Consider the following 16,653-nt stretch of genomic DNA (forward strand, 5'->3'; position numbering starts at 1 on the left):
CTAGATAGTAGGTAAAATTAGATGTAGTAATATTTCGACATCAAGTTTTTGGCGACGTTGCCGGGGAACGAATATTTTTGTTTTTAATTTAATTGTTTTAGATTCATCGATCCTTTTTGCAGGGATAAACGTGCAAAAAATTAATTTTTAGCTTTAGTTTTTCTTTCTGAATTACTGAACCCATGACGTGAACATTAAGTTCACGACGTGAATTGGGCTGTTTTACGTTTTATTTTTCGTTTTTTATTTTTGTTTGCTTTTGTTGCGAAAACATGAGGTGGTATTACCTACGACGTCTTGGTGAACAGTCAGTAGGCGTTTTATAAAGTTTTTTTTTTCAATTTTACGTTTTTATTTTTTGTTTATGTTGCAGTAGTACATGACCCATGGATCCAACACACCTTTGATAGCACCAGTTGAAGATCCAGAGTCAGCCATTCGTAAAAAGACGGATAAGAACGTAGGAGAAACTTAACCACCAAAGAAATCACCTTTCAAGGATCTAAAATCAGTTTTTGGAAATAAAAAGGCAAGGACATAGGCGAATCGAGCAATTCCTCAAAAGACGAAAGCAAGGTTGAAAGTTTTGAGAAAAATCCTAATCCTCAAGAATCCAATTCCGAATCAGAATGCGAAGAAAGTAGTAGCAAACCCGAAGACGAGCCAAAAGAAGAGATGGTGAACATTGCCAAAATGTCCATGGAGGCATACAAGAAAAGAATCCAAGAGGACACTGGTCCTGGTTTAGTGCAACCTGCAATTTTTGCTACCGTAACATTTGAGCTGAAGATACATATTCTTTCCACGCTTAAGGAAGTCCCATTTTCTGGGAAAGATCATGAGGATGCTTATAAACACTTTGATGAAGTGAATAACATAGCTAATTACTTCAACATCCCGAATATCCCAAGAGAGATGGTGTTATGGAGAATGCTTCCAGTCACTTTTAAAGGAGTTGCTAAGGGTTAGTTAAAGGCGCTTCCACCTGGTGCAATTACTACTTGGGCACAAATGCGTGAACAATTCTTAGAACATTTTGCCCACCTTCTAAAGTTGCTAAACAAAACAAGGCCATAACAAATTTCGAGCAACAACCGGGTGAGTCACTCTACGAGGCATGGGAGAGATACAAGGGATTAATAAGAAATTGTCCCCAAAATGATTTAAATGAGCAAAAAGAAGTATCAATCTTCTATAATGGGGTAAAAGTGATGACAAGTCAAATCCTTGATTCTCAAGGACCTTTAACGAAACAAAATCCTGGTGAGATCAAGGAATTGATTGAAGTGGTTTCTAAGCATTTGCGTGAATACCACAATCTTATACATGATGGTGTGAAAGGCATTGGGAGTGGCACTTCTGAAGATATGGCAGATGTTTTAGCTATGCTGAATATTATGGACCAAGAATGACCAAGATGGACCAATCCATACATGCTTTTCGTATGTGTTCCCCAATTCACGACATACCCTAGCAATCAAGGAATTCCAAAGAACTATTTACTTTAGGTGAGTGTTCAATTATTTGAGAGAGAAGATAGATATAGAAATATGTTGTATCCCAGGTTTGATCTCTTCTAATCGTGCAGAGGGAATGGCATATGACTAACATAGAAAGAGGGATAGAGAGATAGAAGGTGCATATGCTGTGCCCCAGGTCGGATCTTCCGATCATGCAGAGGGGGGAAAAATATGACTAACATAGATAGATAGAGATGTGCATAGAAATAGAGGTGCATATGTTGTGTCCTAGGTCGGATCTTCCGATCACGTAAAGGGGACAACATATGACTAACATAGAGGATAATAAAGAAAAATAATTTCACAAAGACCTACTTTATCAAAACCCCCCAATCACCCTATTAACACAAAATTAAGGACATAAGTCCGTACGCTGAAGAAATGTTGAGCCACAATTCTAGATGATAAGTAACTTTAATGTATCTTGTAGGCTCCCTAGTTTATCTCACTGCTCAATCTATCCAAGTGTCGTATGGCCAGTCCAAATGTAACTATCTAAGTCCAGATGAATTAACATTGTCAAGTCCTTTCATCGTCAACAGTGTCTAGTCCTTTCATTTTGAATCCTTCGTGCCTACCAGCACATTGAACACAGAGACTAGACAATTTAGCTTTAGTGCAATACATGCATTTCATATTTCCCTTTAACACTAGTGTAACATCCCATAGTCTAGGTATATCCTATAAAACCCTGATCTTGAGCTCTTGTTCATTTTTGGCCCTTAATTAAGAAAAGAGTGGTGAGTGAGTACGCAGGGCGTACTTGGGTGTACGCTTAGCGTACTCGAATGCATGTTTGTAACACGGAGGCCACCTAGTATGCTGGGCATACTAGGCACATAATGAAACCCTAATTGTGGGCAAGCACCCTATTTAAAGGACATGATGGCCTCATTTCTGGCCACCATTCCCAGACACCAAATCCTCTAAACCCTAAATCTTTGTCCTTGTAGCTGGAGAGTGCATTTAGGAGCTTGTGAGTAAATCTTTGTGATCTTGAGGTGGAGAAAGAGCTTAGAGGAGAAGGAGTGAGAGCCTAGGAGTTTGGATCTGAGCTTAGTTATGTGAAAGGCTTCTTAATGAGGTATAAAGCTTCAAGCTTTCTTATCCTTTGCTTTGGTTCATTTATTTGGTGTATTTAGGGTTTTAGTCCCAAAAGGTGGAGACTTTACGAGTAAATGAGCTCCACAGACCTTGATCTACCCCGTTTCAGTGTATATTGTGACATAGAGTCATAAAAATCCAATCATGGATGTTAGGAGTGAGCCATACATGAGTTGTGAGCTTCGTAAGGAAAGGGGTTGTGTGTTTTGAGTGTTGGTGACCTTTTTAGGCAAAGGCATAAAGTCACTGACTTTATGGATTAAGAGACATTAGAGTGATCAGATCTGAAATATGAGCCCATTTCTTAACTGATTCAGACCAAAATCATGTAAAGTGTGAAACTGGAGCGTACGTTGTGCGTAACCCCAGTATGCGCAGCGTAGGAGTCGAGCATCCCCGATTTTTGTATAGCAGCCGAGTATGCTAAGCGTAGGGTGGTGGAACGTGCAGCTTACTCCCTGCCGTTGACTTTTGTTGACTTTTAGGGTTTGGTCAAAATTGAGGACTATTAAGCCTCTGGAGGGGTAAAATGGTCTTTTACCCTTCTGTGACTTGTAGAAGGGTTACTCTAGCTTCTTGAGGGCCAATGTTAATTAGGATAATTATTATGTGTTAGGCGGAGGCTAGACCGGTGGGTAGAGTTCGAGATCCCGAGTACGAGATTTTCATTCGCTAGCTTATGAGGTGAGTCTTCTCACTATACTTACCTTGAGTGGTAACTTATGTGTGACCAGAGGGTCTTATGTGCATGTGATATGTATTGAGATATCCTGCTATTTCTTTTGTGATATGTTTACTGTGTACTATATTGAATTGCTTAGTTGAGGGACCAGAGGGTCCACCTAAGTTGTGGGACCGGAGGGTCCCACTGAGACGCATTGACCGGAGGGTCCTACAAAGTTATATCCTCGAGTGGCTAATGTGTGATATGTGGTATTTTGGGTGCCTCACTAAGATTTATGCTTACCGTGTTATGTGTTATGTGTTTCAGGTAGTTCCGAGGATCGCGGCAAGGCACCGACATGATTGTACACACTGGCGAGAGATTATTTTTATGATTATGGGATTTGTGTTTTATTTGTTGAAATTTGAGACATATGTGATTTTGAGAATTATGAAATGAGTTAAATTATGTTTTAAAATGAGAAAAGTTGTTTGAAAATTTACGTCGTTACAAGTTGGTATTAGAGCCTACGTTTGAGGGATTCAGATGCACCCTCGGGTGTGTTCGGACTCAAACTGAGGATTTGAGAAAGATTTTCAAAAAGAGACAAAATATTTCTAAAATGAGATAAAGTCTAAGAGAAAACGAGCCGGAGGAGTGTGTACAATCAGCCAGAGCCCAAGCAGTGATTTCCCAAAATACCCTCATTTTGTGCTGCAAGATATTTTATGAGATATAATGCATGCTAGAGAATAGGGTAGGTAATCCATATATTAGGAATAGGGTGGTCTGATTTATGCCTTAGCCTAGGGATTTCTGCTATCTGTAATTTTCGTTGAGTATGAGTATTTAGCAGGAGCGAGCCAGTGAGAAGGTCTTCTGCGAGAGTAGCTTGTGAGACATAGATTACTTGTGATTGGGATCTGAGGAGGAGGACTTGGGGTGGACACTGATGGGGTGTGGAAAGTAGTATTGGGCCCGTACTACTGGAAGCATCAGATCGGTGAGCAGTCCAAGTAAGAATCCTTAGGATGCTAAGGAAAAATAGGGACAATTGATCGAGTGCGAGTATGCTCAGGCGAGTCTCTGATAATTTTGTGTTGTATTTCAGATACATCATGGTGGGAACTCGCCACAATCTTGGGGGCAGTGGGCATACCGATAAGGAGATACGAAGGATGATCCACGAGGAGGTGGCTGCAGATATCCGAGTAGAGATTCCAGAGATGTTTGGGTCTATCAACACCACCTTGATACAGACGTTTGATGAGCGATATACTGCTATCACTGAGGCTGCTGCTGCCGCGGCCACTGCAGCTGTCACCGCTGCTAGGCCTCAGGGAGGTGACTTGTTGTTGTTACGGGAGTTTAGCAACACGAAGCCACCAGAGTTTGATGGGACGCATGATCCGATCGCTGCGATGAGGTGGATCTCTGATATCGAGGAATGTTTTTACACGTGTTCATGTCCCGACCACTTGAGAGTTCGGTTTACGTTGAACCAGCTTCGCTTAGGAGCGAAGGACTGCTGGAAAATTGCGACAGCTGGTTTTACCACTGCAGATCATGCTGTAGTGACATGGGAGAGGTTTGTTCAGATGTTCCGAGACGAGTATGTTCCCCCCAGTCGAGAGGTAACGTTTTGCGCAGGAGTTTCTGTCTCTCAAACTGAAGACAAAGTCAGTGACTGAGATTTCGAGGATGTTCCATGAGAGGGCGATGTTTTTCCCTGAACACGTGTCCATGAAGCAGGCACGTGTGAGCTAATATTTGAGCATATCGAGGAGGGATATACGAGAGTTCGTGGCGAACTCTTCATACATGACATTGGCCGAGCTTCAGGCCAACGCCAGGAGGAAGGAGATTGAGCTTGAGTTGCAGACTAGGGAGGAGGAGGAGGAGTCCCGGGGTAGCGACCGGAGGCTAGTTCAGTCAGCCGGCGACGAAGCGGGCCAAGCCCGCTGATACCAGAGTTGGGGGCCATAAGGGCCGCACATGTAGCAAATGCGGCAAGTGTCACGAGGGTTATATCCGTTTGGTGATTTGCTATAAATGTGGCAAGGAGGGGCACATGGCGAAGGATTGCACCAAGGGATTCTCGGTTTGCTTCCATTGCGACCAGACCGGCCACCGGAAGGCCGAGTGCCCCCAGCTCATGCAGGGATCAGCTCAGGGATCTGCACCTACTTCTGTGCATGCTACTGAGAGCCGACCAGTGAAGGCCGAGACTCCGAGGGTTCGTGGGAGAGCTTTTCAGCTGACAGCGGAGGAGGTCCGTGTAGCACCTGACGTTGTTGGTGGTACGTATTCTTATTTTATTCTTTTGAGATATTTGGTATTTATATTGTGATTGTGTATAGGTAATTTTCTTGTGAGTTCTGTTCCTGCCTTGGTGTTATTTGACTCGGGTGCAAGTCAGTCTTTCGTATCATTAGCTTTTAGTTGTCACCTTAGTATCCGTCGAGAGGCGTTGAGTCGACCTATAAGAGTTTCCATAGCCGATGAGTATGCGGTGTTTGCGACTGATGTGATCCGAGGATGTGTGCTTGAGATTTTCGAAGTTGAGTTTTCGATAGATGTAACGCCCGTAGATAAGGGCTAGTCAATTTAGAGATGATAGGCGTCAAAAATGACTTTTTTATAGAAGATTATCTAGAAGGATTAATCTTAACCAAGTTCTAGTATATGTCACAAGGTTTCCGTGCATATACAGAACGCCAAAATCTGACTTCGTATGAGGAAGTTATGATTTTTTTAAGTTTCGACTTAGCGGTATGCAGCCCGAATACTCGATTTGAGATCGAGCGGTTTATAGCCGAAACAATCTAAACGAGGATCGAAGATCTCGTTAATTGTAGTGAAACGATGAAAAGATAGGTGAAAACGGACGTCAGATAAAGAAGTTATGATTTTATCACGAAGTTTTCCTGTCCCGGCCTACTAAAAATAAATAATAAAAATAAATTCAAAATTAGCCGACGGAGTCTAAACAAAAGTTGTAGAGCATAGTCTCACCTTCGCGTGGATATAAAGAACGTCGAAAACGAAGTTCGTATGAAGAAGATATGAATTTCCGAAGTTTATTAAATAATTAAGATTTAAATTTAATCTTTAAATCGGATGTATATCCGAAGGAGTCAGCAATCTGATCCGAGGTACGCCCCGCGTACTGGCGTACGCCCCGCGTACAGCAAAGCATGACACGCCTCGCACTCGAGTTCTTCGGATGACACATGCAGTGACGATTTCGGAGCCTTACGCCCCGCGTAACGTAGTACGCCCCGCGTACTCCGAGGCTCCAGCCTCCTATAAATTGGATGCGAGGGTTCCAGGCTTATTTGCTCATTTCTCCTCGTTTTTGTGCCGAAGCTCTGCGTGTAAACCCCCGAAGCCATCCCGACACCCCGGATCTCATATCCAAGTTAAGAAGAAGGAAGTTTTACGCTCCCGAGATCCTGAGAAGTGCGATTTCCGAGCCGAAGCTCTGCCCGCGAGGAGTCCAGTTTTTGTGAAGATCTTCCAGATATACCGGAGAATACTACTTCTGCAAGTCGTAGTGCTGTCCAAGCATCTTCTAATCAAGTGAGTGTATACTACCTTTCATAAACACGATAATAATACAAGTATGGTTTGAGTGTATTAAGTATATTGTTGTTTATATGTGTGAGTGTGTGGTTACTTTCTTCTAACACATAAGTATGAAGTATTTGCTACGAAATACGTGCGATGTGTTTGTATATTGTTGTTTATTTGAGGTATTGGTGGAATGGATGAACTATATAGATTTTTAATGAGTTAAACTATATATGTATTTTATATCTACAAATATGTTGGGTAGGACATGGGTAGATGAGATCCGTGAGTATGGATCAGATCAAGAGGTTAGTTTTTAGATCCGTGAGTAGGGATCAGATAAAGAGGTTAGTTTTAGATCCGTGAGTAGGGATCAGATCAAGAGGTTAGTTTTAGATTCGTGAGTATGGATCAGGTAAAGAGATAAACTTGCTATTAGTCCGGGAGTATGGATTAAGACTAAGTTAATTGTCCTTAGTCCGGGAGTATGGATTGGGCACAGTTATAGATCCGGGAGTATGGATCAGATATGGATTAAGATTAAGTTAATTGTCCCTAGTCCGGGAGTATGGATTGGGCACAGTTATAGATCCGGGAGTATGGATCAGATCAGGATTAAGGTATAGTTAATTGTCCCTATTCCGAGAGTATGGATTGGGTACAATTATTGATCCGGGAGTATGGATCAGATCAGGAGGTTAGTTTTAGATCCGTAAGTATGGATCAGGTAGTTTTAGATCCCTGAGTATGGATCAGGTGAAAAGGTTAGTTTTAGATCCGTGAGTATGGATCGGGTGAAGAGGATAGTTTTAGATCGGTGAGTAAGGATCAGGTAAAGAGGTAAATTTTAGATACGAGAGTTTAGATCGTGTCGTTGTGAGGATCGATGGGGTGGGATAAGAGTTGCCTTTATATGGTGAAATTGTACTATATTTATAAATATATGATATAACATTATGGGATGAAAACCCTATATGCTCACCAGGCTCCCAAGCCTGACCCACTCAGTTTTCTTTGTATCACAGGTATCGATATGAAGACATATTTTACAGAGAGATTTAAAGGAGATATAAATCATTAGTGTACTTGAATGTAAGTTCTGTTTATGCTTATATGTCTGTATCGGAACATGACATCCCGAGGTTTTATTATTAAATGAAAATACATTCTCTTTGAGAAATGTTTTGATAAGTTATTATCATATATTGTTTTGGGAACAAATTCCGCAACCGTTTTCTTTAAAAGATTACTCTGATTTTATAAAACAAAGCATAAACAAATCGGTCTTTTCTGGCCGTGAAAATGGGGATGTCACAGTTGGTATCAGAGCATTAGTTTAAGCGAACTAGGAATTTGTAGGAAATTTCTAGACTTAAACATAGAATGCTAAGTAATGATTCTAAGGAGTGTGTCTAAAATATGTTAGGTAGTACACCTAAATTGACACAAGCACTAGTTTATTTTAGGAATGATGCCTAAAATGCTTTTATGTGCAAAATGTTTTGTGTGATAGCTATATTGATTCTATTATTTGTTCGGATCTATGGTCTGTTGCCGACCGGATTTGTAAACCTTATGTGTGTAGGATTCTAAGCGTACGGCTACGATATTAGAACTAGCATGTAAACGTTTCGGAGTAATAAGGATGATTTAACTATCTATCGTGATTGAGGATGTGAATTCACCTTATTTGGTGTGTAGATCGAAAATGGTAAGAACCAGAAGTGGAATTGGAAATGTGAACGAAGACAGGAATCAACCACCTGTGGTTGAGCAAGCACCTGTTGTAGCAGCAGCACCAGAGCCAATGTCAATGGCTGGGGTGCAAGCGATGATACAGATGATGTTGGATCGCAAAATGGAGGAGACAAGGCGATTACTCCAACAGAATCGTGAGGAAGTGTCACTTCAAGTAGAAGAGCCTGAAGTGAATGGAGGGCATTCAGAGGGAGGTAACTACAGTGGTACGGTTGGACGAGCAGAACCCCCAGTGGTAGAAAGGAATGACCCAGAAAGGGAAAGAAACAGGGATGGGCGTATGTATAAAAATTTCTTGGGCGCCAAGCCGCCAAGTCTTTCTGGAAGCCCAAAGCCTGTTGAGATTATGGACTGGATCTCCGAAATGGAGATGGTGTTTGAGAGTTGCGACTGTAGCAACAAACAGAAGACTGTCTTTGCAGTTAGACAACTGAAGGCCGGAGTCTTGAGCTAGTGGAAGTTACTGGCAGATATGATTCCTCGAGGGGAAGCCCTGAAGATGTCTTAGGAATCATTCCTGGAGCAGTTAAAGATGTACTGGTCAAAGATAGATCTGATTGATCTGAACAATGAATTCCAGAACATGAAGAAAGGTAAATTGAGCATTGATGATTATGTTACTACATTTACCGAAAAGATGAAGTTATTTCCATACTTAGTGCCAACTGAACTCTCAAAAATTGAGAGGTTCGCAAATGGACTGCCTGCCAACTTTGGCCCAACGGTCAAGATGGCAACTACTTTGAAGACAACAGTCCGAGCAGCTAAAAATGTGGAGACCCAGTTAAAGGAAAGGGGTCTGGAGAGAAACGAGGCGGGCGAGAAAAGAAAGATGGAAGGATCTTCAAGGTCCGATGAGAAGAGAAAATTTTCGAAGTATGATTCGAAGAAGCTCGAAGAAGGAGCACAATGGTGTGACAAGTGCAAAAGGAAGCACATTGGGGAATGCTCTAAAGAAATGACCTTCTTTAAATGCGGGAAGACTGGTCATTACGCCCGCAAATGCCCAACCAAAAGAGAAGTCTGCTTTAAGTGTGGCGAAGAAGGGCACTTCAAGCAAAACTGCCCAAGAAGAGAAGAGGCTATAAGGCCAAATGCACCACCAAAGCCAAAAGCATTCCGCATGATCCTTGATGAAGCAGATGGCAATGCAAGGAATCAGGAATGAGGATTTTATATCCAAAGATCAAGTTATAAAGTAACGATATGAAAAGTAACATGTGGTGTAGCCTACTAGAGGCGTAGTATAGGGTGAACTTGAACCTTTGTGTAATCGTTTCAAGAAATAATATAAACCCTAGTTTTGCTATCTGATGTGTTAATTGATTATGTGATTTTCTTGTGTGGTGACTTGGTCGACTGCGGGATAATACTTGGGACGAGTATGAGTAGGTGTGAAAGGTAGTAGATGCATATACTACCGGAAGCACAGGACTCGCACTTGGATCAGGGAAAGTCACAAGGTTACCAAGAAGCTAGTGATTGATTCCATTTTATTCTAGTATGTCATTACCATTGTTTCGGTAATGACTAGTAATATGGTTCTTGTTCCGACCCTAGTGGTCATATTTAAATTTCAGTTCGACTACGAGGAGTATGTTACGTGGTCTAGAGGACCAAGTTAGATGTAACATCTGACTTAAGTCAGAAGGTTGGAGTTAATGCGATTGATAGTGTCGCGCTCGTTGTTAAAAGAAGTTTGCAGGTAGAAATGCTACATGCTGAAATGTGATTATATCACATTAGAATATGAAGAAAGGTATATTCCATTCCGGAATTTAACTTCATTAAAGACCGAGTCTAAGCGTCGCATCGTGCGATGAGAGGTCGATAGACCACGACCCATCGGTTTGTTACAATAGATAAATGAAAGTAATTATCCTGAGAAGAAGAAGGAGTCCACAATAAGGACTTATTTGGTAACTCGATGGTTACGATTGAAAGTACAACATAGTACGATAAGCAGATGCAAGATTGTGCATCTTCTGCGATCAAGAAATCCATAGAGTTAAATACTCTTTCGAGGAAACATAGAATTTACGGTTATTACCTAGGATGAAGAGATAGCGTATGGAATCATTATACAAGTTCTATTTATGTTGATGATTCCGGGACGTAATCATCCTAAGGGGGAGATAATTGTAACGCCCGTAGATCAGGGCTAGTCAATTTAGAGATGATAGGCGTCAAAAATGACTTTTTGAAGGAAGATTATCTAGACAGATTAATCTAACCAAGTTGTAGTATATGTCACAAGGTTTCCGTGCATATAAAGAACGCCAAATCTGACTTCGTATGAGGAAGTTATGATTTTTCTAAGTTTCGACTTAGCGGTATGCAGCCCGAATACTCGATTTGAGATCGAGCGGTTTATAGCCGAAACAATCTAAACGAGGATCGAAGAACTCGTTAATTGTAGTGAAACGATGAAAAGATAAGCGAAAACGGACGTCAGATAAAGAAGTTATGATTTTATAACGGAGTTTTCCTGTCCCGGCCTACTAAAAATAAATAATAAAAATAAATTCAAAATTAGCCGACGGAGTCTAAACAAAAGTTGTAGAGCATAGTCTCACCTTCGCGTGGATATAAAGAACGTCGAAAACGAAGTTCGTATGAAGAAGATATGAATTTCCGAAGTTTATTAAATAATTAAGATTTAAATTTAATCTTTAAATCGGATGTATATCCGAAGGAGTCAGCAATCTGATCCGAGGTACGCCCCGCGTACTGGTGTACGCCTCGCGTACAGCAAAGCATGACACGCCTCGCACTCGAGTTCTTCGGATGACACATGCAGTGACGATTTCGGAGCCTTACGCCCCGCGTAACGTAGTACGCCCCGCGTACTCCGAGGCTCCAGCCTCCTATAAATTGGATGTGAGGGTTCCAGGCTTATTTGCTCATTTCTCCTCGTTTTTGTGCCGAAGCTCTGCGTGTAAACCCCCGAAGCCATCCCGACACCCCGGATCTCATATCCAAGTTAAGAAGAAGGAAGTTTTACACTCCCGAGATCCTGAGAAGTGCGATTTCCGAGCCGAAGCTCTGCCCGCGAGGAGTCCAGTTTTTGTGAAGATCTTCCAGATATACCGGAGAATACTACTTCTGCAAGTCGTAGTGTTGTCCAAGCATCTTCTAATCAAGTGAGTGTATACTACCTTTCATAAATAATACAAGTATGGTTTGAGTGTATTAAGTATATTGTTGTTTATATGTGTGAGTGTGTGGTTACTTTCTTCTAACACATAAGTATGAAGTATTTGCTACGAAATACGTGCGATGTGTTTGTATATTGTTGTTTATTTGAGGTATTGGTGGAATGGATGAACTATATAGATTTTTAATGAGTTAAACTATATATGTATTTTATATCTACAAATATGTTGGGTAGGACATGGGTAGATGAGATCCGTGAGTATGGATCAGATCAAGAGGTTAGTTTTTAGATCCGTGAGTAGGGATCAGATCAAGAGGTTAGTTTTAGATCCGTGAGTAGGGATCAGATCAAGAGGTTAGTTTTAGATCCGTGAGTATGGATCAGGTAAAGAGATAAACTTGCTATTAGTCCGGGAGTATGGATTAAGACTAAGTTAATTGTCCCTAGTCCGGGAGTATGGATTGGGCACAGTTATAGATCCGGGAGTATGGATCAGATATGGATTAAGATTAAGTTAATTGTCCCTAGTTCGGGAGTATGGATTGGGCACAGTTATAGATCCGGGAGTATGGATCAGATCAGGATTAAGGTATAGTTAATTGTCCCTATTCCGGGAGTATGGATTGGGTACAATTATTGATCCGGGAGTATGGATCAGATCAGGAGGTTAGTTTTAGATCTGTGAGTATGGATCAGGTAGTTTTAGATCCGTGAGTATGGATCAGGTGAAAAGGTTAGTTTTAGATCCATGAGTATGGATCGGGTGAAGAGGATAGTTTTAGATCGGTGAGTAAGGATCAGGTAAAGAGGTAAATTTTAGATACGAGAGTTTAGATCGTGTCGTTGTGAGGATCGATGGGGTGGGATAAGAGTTGCCTTTATACGGTGAAATTGTACAAGTTTGAATGTTCTATATTTATAAATATATGATATAACATTGTGGGATGAAAACCCTATATGCTCACCAGGCTCCCAAGCCTGACCCACTCAGTTTTCTTTGTATCACAGGTATCGATATGAAGACATATTTTACAGAGAGATTTAAAGGAGATATAAATCATTAGTGTACTTGAATGTAAGTTCTGTTTATGCTTATATGTCTGTATCGGAACATGACATCCCGAGGTTTTATTATTAAATGAAAATACATTCTCTTTGAGAAATGTTTTGATAAGTTATTATCATATCTTGTTTTGGGAACAAATTCCACAACCGTTTTCTTTAAAATATTACTCTGATTTTATAAAACAAAGCATAAACAAATCGGTCTTTTCTGGCCGTGAAAATGGGGATGTCACAATAGATCTGGTGCCGATCGCGATGAGGAATGTCTGTGTCATCGTGGGCATGGATTCGTTGAGTCAATTTGGAGTTGTGATCGACTGTGAGTGTAAGTCCCTAATCTGCCAGTTTATCAGTCAGATCCGTTTGATGGTGCGAAATCCCAATCAAACGGATGATGTCAGATCAAATAGAAGAGAAGGAGAAGAAGAATAATATGAATCTTCATATGAATTGATTAGAATTAAAGTTTCGGATACAAAAGATTCACACAAGATGCTCTCTAGTTTCTCTCTTCTCTCTAGACCGTAAACTCCTTCGTGTTCATTAATTTCTACTCCTCACCCTAACACCTCTATTTATACATGATGGATATGGACCAGAAACAAATGGGCCGTAAATGAGTTTACGGCCGTAAGGTGTTTACGGCCGTAAACTCAGCCGTAAACTAGGCCATAAAATCATAAAATATTACACAAAAATACAATTGCCCAGAAAAGTAAAGTATAAACCATATTTTGACCTAACAATCTCCCCCTTGGTTTATAGCTTTCTTTTCTTAATGACCCAACTAGCTCCCCCTAAAAAGTAGCTGGCTTTCTTGATAATCTTCATTGGGAGCTTGGCTTCAGCATTAATCTTCAAATTCTTCACAACTTCAAGATGAACTTGATGAATCTTCAACGAAAGACTTCATCTTGAGCAGTTGGGCATTTCTTCAAAGTTTGGCTTTGAGCGCACGTCGGGTGAGGAGGCTTGACATACTGATTCTTGAACGATAACGCTTTCAACTTGAGAATCTTCAGAGAGAACATCAGAGAGAACAAATCTTCTGGATCACTTCAGCAGGTACAATGATAGCAGCAGACTGATTGAGGAGGCTTCAATGCAATCCGTCACATAAACTTCAATTGCAGCTTCACCTTGCTTCTGGGGTTGAAAGATTGAATTTGAAAGAATAATCTTCATTTCTTGCTCCTTCGAATGAGAATTCTTTGATGCTCACGGACGAGGCTTTGGCTTAGAAATCTTCAACACAAACTCCATGAGTCTTATCTATACCTGGAATCACTTTTCAAGACAAAAAACAAAACTAAAAGAAAACTTAGCACACAAATTAAAATAGGAACAAAAATATTTTTGGATGTTTGATTTTTCTGAACAAGAAATAAAACATAAATAACACTATTTTGGATTTTTAATTTTTTTTTATTGTTTTTAATTTTTTTAATTCTCCCCTAATATTTAAATTAGAAGAAACTATGACAAATTTAACAAAATTAAAAATGATATCTAACTTTAAGAGAGATTTGGGATCAAAGTTTTTAGACAGCCTTTATCCACTTGTCGGTACCTTCCATATTCACATCTTTGTCTGGTCGATCGTCGGTATTGTGGTCCACATAAACACGAAAAATTTGTGACAGATTTAAGATATACTATTTGTTACAAGACAAGGTGAACTTAAAAACCTAAAATTTATATCTGATCCTAATTTCTTAGATACTATATCTTAAGGTCCATTCATCTGACGACGACCAAGGATATTGTTGTCCACCTAAATTGAGCAGTGAGATCTACAGACAATCTGTATGAGTTCAATTTTAGGTGTACTGGAATGTGTTTCCCGCTTCCTGATATGCCCCAGCCATCAAGAACTTCCAGAGTACTCCTTACACCGGGTGAGCAGACAACCATTTAGAGAGAGAAGAGATTCAGAATTCTATTGCTAACTACTTCAGAGGGGTTGAGAAGAAGAAGGTTGCATATGCTGTGTACCAGGTCGGATTAGAAGTCGCGCAAAGGAGACAGCATATGGCTAACAGATGAGAAGTATTTCACACATATATTTCACACACACACACACACACATATATATATATATATATATATATATATATATATATATATATATATATATATATATATAGCCTGTGTAGAGAAATAGAGTTGCATATGTTGTGTACCAGGTCGGATTGGAAGTCACGCAAAGGAGACAACATATGACTAACAGACGGAAAGAAAGAAAATGATATTCTACAGACCTAATTTATCGGAATTTACCAGTCGCCCCATCCAACCGGAATTAAGGACAGAATCCGCACATCGAGGAAAAGTTAAACCACGGTTCCAAGTACGGGTTCAATTAATGTGAGGAGTAGATTCCCATATATATCTCCCTGCTCAACCTATCCGAGCATCGTATTGTCAGGCTGAACGTATCTAACTAGGTCAAGATTTGTCAAGTCTATAAACTTCCTAAGTTCAACTCTCCCTAGTCAAGTCCATTTAAAATTTTTCGTGCCTACCGACGCATCAAGTCAGAGCATAGACCCTTCAACTTTGGGTACGTTATGCAGACTCAGGTTGCCTGTTATCAGTTGATAATATCACTTCCCAAAACATCTCCCTCAATCACATATCATAACCAACATAATTATTTTGATTTTTTGATTTTCTAATGTTTTTGGTTTTTTTTTAATTTTTTAATTTTCTAATTTTTGTTTTGTTTTTATTTCTCCCCCTAAATTTGTGCATGGGAGAGAAACGAAAGTAAATGCACAAATTTAAACTATCATAAAACAAAAATTTGTCTTTGAAACGAATCAGAGTAAGAAAAACTCAGGAGTATAGAGAAGAAAACGCAAACCGTAATTCACCGATTGAATCCGCATCCAGAAGGTCTGAGAACAGCACGCATAATCTCAGAACAGATCCGAAAATTCTTCATATCATTAAGCACTAACCCCATTTGTGATCTCTACCTTTCTTCCTTTCCTGCAAAAGGACACATACTCTCAACAAAGGTCTGAATGTTGTACAGTTTGAGAGATGTCTCCTATCATGTGCCTGGAACAGCCACTACCAACAAACCGAAGTCTGATGATATGCCTCCATAGCTGCTCCGACATAGAGCGGGATTAGTTGGTCTTTGGAACCCAATCCATTTTGAAACTGGGTCGACCTTTGTCATCCTTTCACAGTACTCTCTCCCATGACATGTCCTGCTTGTCACAAACAGAAGATGTAGAAACATTAGAGTCGTTAGTTGATTTGGGAGATTGAGCCTTTGGAACCCATTTGTAGTTGGGTTTAACCCATTTCTTTTTCGATCCGATGGGTGCCTCGGCACTTGATTTGGAACTTGAAGCCGTCTGCCTAGATGACTTTGACTTAACCGGTTTTGGTTTCATAGGATCATCTCTTGAACTAGACTTCTGGGCCTGCATTCCCTTCTTGCCCTTGGGATTCAGATTGTTTTCCTTGTGGGTTTGATTCTTGGCCTTGTGCGCGTTCCAGTCACCATTGTCTGAACGTGACCTGGAAGGGTTTCTTTTGGAGTATCTCCCTCTTGGCACGTTCTGCCAGCCTTGCGCATAGTAAGGAACGTATGCGCGATTAGGACAATTTCTGGCAATGTGTCCAAGTGTTCCACAGTGAAAACATGTCTTTTTCTTCACTGGGGAGTTGTCTCTTCCTGCCCCTGGTGGCGTATCCTTGCCTCGTTTCTTGTTGTTCCCACACTTTGTTGTGCTGGAATTGGAGGCCTATATTTCTCAACAGCAAGTTTGTTAGGAGCAACAGAATTCGAAGCA

The 16,653-nt window shown here is 40.6% G+C and overlaps 1 non-coding gene across 1 annotated transcript; it reads right to left on the minus strand.

Annotated features, from left to right (window-relative positions):
- Positions 1 to 1,058: 1,058 nt before the first annotated feature.
- On the minus strand, positions 1,059 to 1,165 carry LOC145096457 (small nucleolar RNA R71). Its single transcript, XR_013703865.1, has one exon. It is a non-coding gene; the product is annotated as a small nucleolar RNA R71 (small nucleolar RNA).
- Positions 1,166 to 16,653: the final 15,488 nt, after the last annotated feature.

Source organism: Lactuca serriola, chromosome 3, assembly GCF_051521515.1.
Source record: "Lactuca serriola cultivar US96UC23 chromosome 3, Lser_US96UC23_V15, whole genome shotgun sequence".
NCBI classification, from domain to species: domain Eukaryota; kingdom Viridiplantae; phylum Streptophyta; class Magnoliopsida; order Asterales; family Asteraceae; genus Lactuca; species Lactuca serriola.